This window comes from Lemur catta, chromosome 9 (assembly GCF_020740605.2).
Source record: "Lemur catta isolate mLemCat1 chromosome 9, mLemCat1.pri, whole genome shotgun sequence".
Lineage (NCBI taxonomy): Eukaryota > Metazoa > Chordata > Mammalia > Primates > Lemuridae > Lemur > Lemur catta.
Genome location: NC_059136.1, coordinates 55,703,836 through 55,712,768, shown reverse-complemented (window position 1 = coordinate 55,712,768; position 8,933 = coordinate 55,703,836). Strand labels below are relative to the sequence as shown.

General features: G+C 41.9%; 1 protein-coding gene across 1 annotated transcript in view; it reads left to right on the top strand.

Annotated features, from left to right (window-relative positions):
• Positions 1-1,753: 1,753 nt before the first annotated feature.
• The window catches only part of ATP6V1C1 (ATPase H+ transporting V1 subunit C1), a 42,440-nt gene continuing 35,260 nt past the window's right edge, over positions 1,754-8,933 (top strand). Inside the window, exon 1 of the mRNA XM_045561906.1 lies at positions 1,754-1,920. The gene's annotated coding sequence lies outside the window, so the exon portion shown is untranslated. The remainder of the gene's footprint in view (positions 1,921-8,933) is intronic.

Sequence of the window (8,933 nt, the reverse complement as noted above, 5' to 3'; positions counted from 1 at the left end):
ATAATTAGAAACCATTAAAAAGCAATCATTCCCTGCTTATGTTAAATACGTTTGCTAGATTTTTCTTTTCTTTCTTATTTTTTTATCCCCCCCCACCTATTTGCTAGATTTTTAAATGAGATATGCTAGGCCTAATAATAATTAGAGCTAACATTTACCGAGCACTCTACTATACTGCCTCCCAAGTGTAACATGGTAATTAAAACATTGGGAAGTAATGCAAGGTCAGAAGTAGGTGAACTTCGGTTCAGAAGTTAAGAATCTGAGATGAGAAGTCTGCTTCAGGACCACACACAAGTACGAAGAAACCAAGAGGTTTCAAATGCAGACCTTAAAATTGCACTGTCCAAAGCTGTTGTCACTAGTCTCATGTGGTTATTTAAATTTTAATTAAGGTGAAATAAATTTTAAAATTCAGTTCTTAAGTCACACTAGCCATATTTCAAGTGCTCAGTAGTGGCTAGTGGATACTGTACAGTCAGCACACAATAACATTTCCATCTTTGCATAAAGTTTTGTTGGACAGCACTGATCTAACAAAAAGTTGGCTTTAGGCTTATTTTGTGATGGCAGATAAAGCCTCTGGAATTCCTGACAAGTTTTTAAAACTGTGTTATAGAACTGGTTATTGGAATTGCCTGAACTTCACCCAAAACTGGTGGAAAGCATCAGGTTGGGGTCAGTTTGGTTGGTTGTCACTTCCTGTTCAACCTAATACTGCAGCTCTAAGAGATTCTGCGGTGAATTTCTACAGGGACTCACAGCAGAAAAGGCATATAGGATAGGTTAGAAAATCTGGGTCCTATAATATATAGTAATAATGGTGACCACTTACCAGGTGTTTCCTAGGTGCCAGGCACTGTGCTAAACTCATACTTCATTTAATCCTCACAATACCTCTCTACGGTATGCATTATTACCACTCTTTTGCAGGGAAGAAGCTGAAGTTTAGAGGTGTAAGGTCACACAGCTACCAAGTAGGCAAGCCCCGATTTAACACCAGGTGTGTCTCTTCCCTTGAGCTAAACAACTCTGTGCCCTCTGGTTCTTCACTTTCCTCATCTGCAAATCTAAAAGGATTAAATCAGAAAACCTCAAAATTCTCTACCGTTTCCAAAACTCCATGTTCTAAGTTAGAATAATACCACCTATCTTCCCAAGCTAATGAAATATGCAGGGTTCCGAAGAGCAGCTTGCAGCTTACTTTTCCCCAAAGGACATGCTTTCCCCTGTCCGCCTGTCCGGAAACCTTCCTCGGTTTCCCATTATCTAATGTGGTTTGAACTGCTTATGACGAGATCTCGTGGCAGAGTGATTCGCTCCAGTACGTAACCCTGGGAAGAAAGAGCACGTGCCTGGCGCACAGCAACGCTCCATGGACGTTTATGGAATTAAGCTGAAGTGGGCTGCACCGGAACAGCGAATCAGGAGAAACGCACTATTAAGGCTATGACTCAGAAAAGGGGCTGACGAAGAAAACCCCGAGGGGAGAAGCCCGTGTAGGAGGCCGGAGACAAATCCTGACCCGCAAAAACCCGCACTGGGGTCTCGTTAGGCGTGGTGGCGATGACGCCCCACGTGGCCCACGACCCGCCGCCCGGCACACTGTGACCCCGCCCTCCCCGGGACGGCCCCGCCTCCCCAGGCCCCCTCCACTCCCGGCGCCTCCCGGCCCCGCCCCTCCCAGGCCGGGGCGGCTGCGGCTGCGCAGTGGCGCGCGCGTGGGCGGAGCGGCGCGCGCCACGGTCAGCTGACTGTTCCGGCTGGCACGTGACTTGCGCTGTGGGCGCTGGGGTCGAGGAAGCCGTGAGGCCGGAGCTTAGGTCGGGGAGGGATGGAGCGCTGAGCCGTTAACGTCTGCCAGGCTGTCTGCCTCCGTACCTGTTGCTGCTGCCACTTCCTCGTTTGACACCTTTCTGGGTCAGTGAGCGATGGCTCTCCCGGATGGGGAGTCCTGGCCGGGCCGAAGCTTGCGCTGCGGTCGCCGCCTGGGAGGGATGGGGGCGGGCGCGGGGGCCCAGGCCGCGGCGTTGGAGCTGGCCGGCTAGCTGTGTCTGATTTCTGGGCGCCGCTTCACCGCAGCCTGGGGCCTAGGTTCCGTCCCTAAGGAAGAGGAAAGAGGGAAAAAGAGAACGAGCCCTGGGGGTACTCAATGACAGAGGCAGGAAGGAGAGACGCAGCGGTCCGGGACCTTTCTTCTTGGGGAGGGGTCACAGTGAATCCACGACGCCTGATCGAGGGGGATGAAAGGTGACAGAGTGGCCCAGGTGAGGCTCTGGGGTGGTGTGTGTGAGGTCACAGCCAGCGCAAGAGCCTTCACTGATGTACGCGCTTGTGTGGGATTAAGGGGAAGGCAGTTTAAAGGGCCTAGGAGCCGCTCACTGCAGGCAGGGGATCCTCACAGAGGATGCATGGTCCTTCTAGGAAGAGGAAGGAACAGGAATCTAGAGAACTCAACAATTTATTAAAATGGGGGAAGGATAGGCAAAAAGAAGAAAAAACCCTGAAAAGGAATTTGGGAGAGAGTCGCATAAGGCAAATTGAATTATCCGAGAAACAGGAGGAAAGAGGGAGCTAATATTCTTTTCAGATGAAAAATCTGATAGGGAAAAATGAAATATTTTGTATTGCTCTGGGAGTGGAGGAGTGGAGTGTACACAGCCTTAGGAGTTTGCACCAATGTTGGGGAGAAAAGGCACACACAGGACACGCTAAAGTACTATGGAGTTATATATAATTATCAGAAAGAGAACGTGAAGTGCTTTGAAAGCGTGGAACAAGGACAGATGTATGAACTGGCACTATGGAAAAACAGCCTGGAGGAAAGAAAACTGAGTCTTGGCAAGCCTGTGGGATTTAAACAGATTGAGAGAAATGGGGATAACTTTACAGGCAAGGAAGGACACAGGATTTGAAAGCCTGAAGATGAAGGGGGAAGAGGGCTTCTGGAGGGAGCAAAAATCTAGATTTGTGGTGGATTGCATTGTGGAGAAGTGGGAAATAAACTTGAGGTCAGGTAGCAAAGGCTTTTGAATAATATTCTTTTACCTTATTTATTAAACTAAGATGTATTGAGTGCAAACTATATATCAGGTATTGTGCTGATGCTAGGGTTTAGGAAATAGGGTCTCTGCCTTCACAGAGCATACAGTCAAGTGGAGGAGATGGATCTTCATAATAATCATGCAAGTGTGAAATGTGCTTTGAAGGAATAACAGAGAGTTGTGTGAAAGAGTTTACCAGGGTCATGACCGTTATGGAAGATTCAAAGAAGGCATTGCTGAGGATATAACTTTTGACCTGAGATCTGAAAAGAGGCTGAAAAGAAGATGTGAAGGTGTGAGTGAAAAGAACATTCCAGGCTGAGAAAACAGCATCTGTCAAGGCCCTGAGATATGAGGAGGAATAAAGCTTTCGAGAAGTTGTAGGAGGGCTAGCATGGATGAAGCCGGAAGGGAATGGTGTGACAGAGACAAGTAGGGAAAGCTGGGGTCAGGCCCAGCGGGGCATTTATAATATCCTGAAAGCAAAGGGAAGCCAGGTTATAGGCAGTGGCGTGAGTCAGACTGTGGCTTTTAAAAATATAATTTTGTGGAGAAGAGAATACCGAGAGTGGCCCAAGTCAATGAGGGAAGACCAGTGTGTGTGTGTCTGTGTGTGCGCGCGGTGGCAGGGCATTGTAATCCATTGAAGAATTAGAAGGCAGAAAACCTTCTCTCTCTGCTGAGGACTTAAGGAGAATGTTTAACTGTACTCACTTCTACAGGGAATACGGAGTTGGGGAAGGGAAAGAGTGATTAGATTCTGTTTGCACCCTTCACTGAGGGTAGTTGTAACTACCTCCACCCCTAGTAGTCTTGAAGTAAATAGGAGAGGCTTCTTTGCAAAAATTGTTTTGACCTTTCAAATTTATCCTTTTGTAATGCCATCTATTTCAGAATATCTTTCACTGAAATACAGTTGGTTACAGGGAGGGATCAATTACTTTTCATGTTTATTTTGTTCTCACAGGTCTTTGAAAGACAGTAGATGAAAATGCTATTCATTGTACGGATAGGAACCTATCTAGAATTGTAGACCCTTGGAACTAGAAACAGCAGTAAAGTGATTTGTCTAAGTTACTGTGGTGTGACTTCGACAGTTTTCTGACTGCTGATGTATATTGTTCCTGCCAATTACCTACACTGTACTTACACAGTCACATCTAGAGAGAAGGATAAGTGTTTTGAAATGCATTGTAATCTTTGATTCAGCACTTTTAGTGGACTTTTTCTAGCAGGACAGTTTCAAAGGGATTTGGCAATGGTGCTCTATGCTTTTGAAACTGATTCTTTATAATCTTGGGTAAAGCTATTGGATTTACAGTTCAGCTAGAGGAGATTATGAGCAAAAAAGGTGAACTGAAAGTGCTCAGGTTGTCAATCACAGTTCTTTGGCAACAAGTGGGTCTCAAATTGTGCTGAAGACCAAGTCTCAGGGTTGTGTCTCAGAAATACCGGATCTTTTTCTCTTCTGGTATACCTTGCAGGGACTAGATAAAATCTAAAGAAACAGTAGTCAGGATCTCACTAAATGCTGAGAGCTAGGTAGTGTAATTCAGCTTTTAAAACTGGGCAGAAAGTACTCATTTTTATTTTTTTTATATATTAGTCTTAGGAGCCTCATGTACATTAGTTTTTACAATTAAAAAGAAACTTTTGGGTGTCAGGAATCTGATTCTGTGATTATTGTCATAACTTGTGAAATAATTCCATTGGCTAAAGAGCAAGACTGGACTGCCAAAATAAACATTTGCAAAAGGGTCTCCTTGTACGTCTGCTAGCCCCTAAGAAGTAAGTCTTCCTTCTGAACTTGATTCTGCTTAGGAGTAACTGCAGTTTTGACTAAGTACCTCCTACTTAAATTTTGCTCTAGTATGTATTCTGATCTATCTGTGGGAGACATCTTCACTCTTTGGATGTGGAATTATTTATCATTTTATTTATAAAATAATTCGTGTTAGATTTCCAGTTCATCAGTGTTTTTAAGACATAGTAGAAACCATTAGCATAGTACCCTTGGAAAGGACTCAAGCAATGAAATGAACCAGGGCAGTCTAAAATTTCCTATTGACACAAGTGATCCTTGGAACCAGAAATTTCAAACTGTATTCTTGATAATGAAACAAAATTCTTTTCCAGTGGGAGATCTACTTTTAATATTATACCATTGTGCAAATGTGCTATATATTTATTGAATTCAAAAGCAAACGAGGTAGGCAGTGGAGGAGAGCTGCTTTGGTTATACTAGGGGCAAAAAGACAGCATTAACTGTATGTTTGAAGTGAGAGGTGTGTGTGTGTGTGTGTGTGTGTGTGTGTGTGTGTGTGTGTTTGAAAATAAAATGCCAACTAAATCCAAAAATGGTGTTTTATAGAAAGAAGTTAATGTATCTTCTAAGGTATTTTAAACAGGCTGTTAATGAATAGGAAGTTATTTGTAAATTTAGGTAACAGGTGGATTAACTTTACTATGAAAAGCTTTCTTTTGAACCTTCCTATAGTTTACAGTTTCTGCATGGGTGCTGTTGGCATTTTGGACAAGACTATCCCTGGTTTAGCCCCCATCTACTAAATGCTGCTTAGTAACCCCCACATTCGAACAACTGAAAATGCTCCCATACATGTCCAAACTCCTGGAGGAGAGGGGTTCCATTTGGTTGCAAAATATGCATGTGTTGTCATCATTTACTTTTTGGTCAAATATTGTTTGTTGGGGATACCGAGGTTAAGAGTAATATTTTAATAAATTAGCATATAATTGAATTCAAGTCATTTAAAATTCAGTTTTTGGTGTTTTAATGTAACTCCTTTGGTATAAAACTACAGAAACTACATTCTAATATTTCTTTGAGGAACTTGTCTTTTGCAAAAACTGCATGAATAACTCAAATAGGCTCCCCTCAGTCCCAATAAAATGTAGTCACTAGCTGTGTGACTTAGGGCACGTAATTTCAGTAACTGTTCCTTCATCTGCAGGTGGGGGTGGTGATAACATCTACTTTGAAGAAATTTAAGTGCAGAATTGCTTAGTATGTAGAAGTGCTTATCAGTGGACACAGAACATGGTACATATTCAATAAGCGGTGGTTGTTACCAGTAGACAGAATCTCATGCTTACTAGAACGGTGAGCTAGGGAAAATTAGCCTATCTTAAGTCTTCAGATTGATGCATTTCAGGCTAGAATACATTGTATTAGAGATATCAGCACCTTCTAGCAGAATGTGGTATTGTGGTCCAGTCACTATTTTAAACTGCCATCCCAAAACAAAAGGGAAGTGGTGTCTTGGGAGGCATGAGTGTAGATTCAGGGAATCCCCTGGCATGGAAGGAATTGTTTGCTCCCTGGGTCACTGCTGAGTTTTCTGTGCGGAAAAGGAGTCTCTGGAAGCTGAGAAGGTTCTCATGATTACTTTCAGTAATAAGTGTACTACAGTGCCCTCCTGCCAATTCAGATAGCTTTACCAGAAATTACTAGAAATTTCCCATCCTTGTATTATATGTTAATACCTCCCCAAGCCCCGCAAACATATTTCCAGATTTTGTTACAGTCATCCGTGTAAAAGTAAGGCTTTGCTTTGATAAATTAATTTCTAGCTAATTATGGAATAAAAAGATGATAGTTGCTCATAAAATACATCTATTGAAGATTAAATTGCCTTTCATATTTAAGTATATGTATGGCATGAAATTCAGGTAGTCAACTGGGCGCAGTGCTCACACCTGTAATCCTAGCACTCTGGGAGGCCGAGGCGGGTGGATTGTTTGAGCTCAGAAGTTCGAGACCAACCTGAGCAAGAGTGAAACCCTGTCTCTACTAAAAACAGAAAGAAATTATATGGACAACTAAAACTATATGTAGAAAAAATTAGCCAGGCATGGTGGTGTATGCCTGTAGTCCCAGCTACTCGAGAGGCTGAGGCAGATTTGCTTGAACCCAGGAGTTTGAGGTTGCTGTGAGCTAGGCTGATGCTATGGCACTCTAGCCAGGGCAAAAGAGTAAGACTCTGTCTCAAAAAAAAAAAAAAAAAAGAAATTCAGGTAGTCTTCAATGGGATTATAGAGCATTTATAAAGTATTGTTTCAGTTGAAAACAAAACATGCAAAAATTAAGATTTATTTAACTAAAGGTGTGTATGTTCTGATAATTTTATAATCTGGTTACATATGAATCATGGAAGTATTCCTTGCAAGGTAAAATCTTCTTTTTAGTTATTGGAAACATTTAAACAAGTTATATTGTGAGCAAGCCCCCCTCACAATCCCAATTAAGATGCTTCTGTGTTGAAGAATAGAATTTTTACATTCAAAAAGGAAACAGTTATTCTTTTTATTTGTATGGTGTTGATAGTTGATTTCTAGGGTAGGATGTGGCAGCTTTTTAAAATGAATGGATCAATTTTGTTAAAAGTTCATGTGTACATTAGGAAGGCTGTATGATACTTCACTGATAGATCTAAGGCATGCTACTGTCTTCTTGTACTTGTTCAAATAAGCCACATTAGTAAAGTTGGTATTTTCAAGGACTGAAAAGGAAGTTGTTTTGTATGTAGACCACCTTTCAGGATTAATTTATTGTGCAATTTAATTTACTGTGAAAGGTGATTGCATTTCAGAGACTACAGTATTGGTTTCTTGAAAGCATTAAAGTCAGTTAAGTGTTGGAGCTCTTACTGGAGTGCTGTACTGTTTTCTGTGGTCGCCCCATCTTGGGTCAGACTTGTATTTTCCATTCACAGAAGTCGTGCTAGCAGATCTCCTATTCAGGCTTATCCCTCCCACCTTTCGCACTGTTGTAATAGTTATTGCTTTATTGTTTTTATTTTATTTTCAACTCAATTGTGGTAGGAATATAATCCACAGCCTTCAAACTACCAAAAGTGGGAGATAAAGTAAATAAACAGTTCCAGAGCTTTGGACCCAAGTTTACCTATCTTTTCTTCTTTCCTCCCACTTTTCCTTCATTCCTTGTTGAAAAAGAATTGTTACTGCTTTTTTTTTTTTTTCTTTTTAAAGCAGCGCACTTATTGCAGTCAGAGGAGACAGAAATGTTTTAAAAAATTGACTAGTGTTTCCCTTGTGCCTCCACTGTATTCTGCTGAGATTTGTTTTCTATCTTGGCATCTGTGTGGTCTCCTCACCCCTCCCTGCACACGCAGACCTATCTGCCCGTGTAGACCTGCCACCTTACAATCCAGAGTAAGCTCCTTGAGGACAGGGACTACGTTTTATTTGTTTTGCTTCTCAGAGCCTACCACGGATCTGGGGACTTAAGCACCTAAAACATTTTGTGAGATGAATGATATGACCCTAAATGGAAAACAATTACAGTCAAATAAGAGATGTGTGACAGAACACGAAATAGATATCTGCTTTAATGCAGTTAATTACTTGAGTTTAAATGGACATGTGGTTGAGGAAGAAATAGTTGGGATTATATTCGTGGGTTTGGTGCATAGATGGACTTAGTTGGGAGAATTATTTTGTTAAGAGAAGCCTCAGTTGGTATAAACAGGAAGAAAGAGATTTTGTGTAAAATGGACTGAGCAGAGGCAGAGTAGGTAAGAAAACAACGGGCAAGCCTGAAGCCAAGACGGGTAAAGCGAGTTCGGGAGGATTGTGAGTATAAGGCAGGAAAACCCAGACCAGGACACTAGCAGTGATGACTATGAAAAGTGGCAGATTTGAGCTTTATTTCTGTAAAGAAGCAGGAGTAGGGGCACATGCTTTTTGTGAGTTATTTAGCCTTCTGTCAACTAGTGAGGAAAAGCTTTTTGAGGAAAAGTCTTGGGAATTAATTAGGACTCTACACTGTGGTCACAAAGCCACCTGTTACTTAGGGCATTTATATCCTTTATTTTCTGCTCTTCATAAATTAAATAAAATTGTATATTT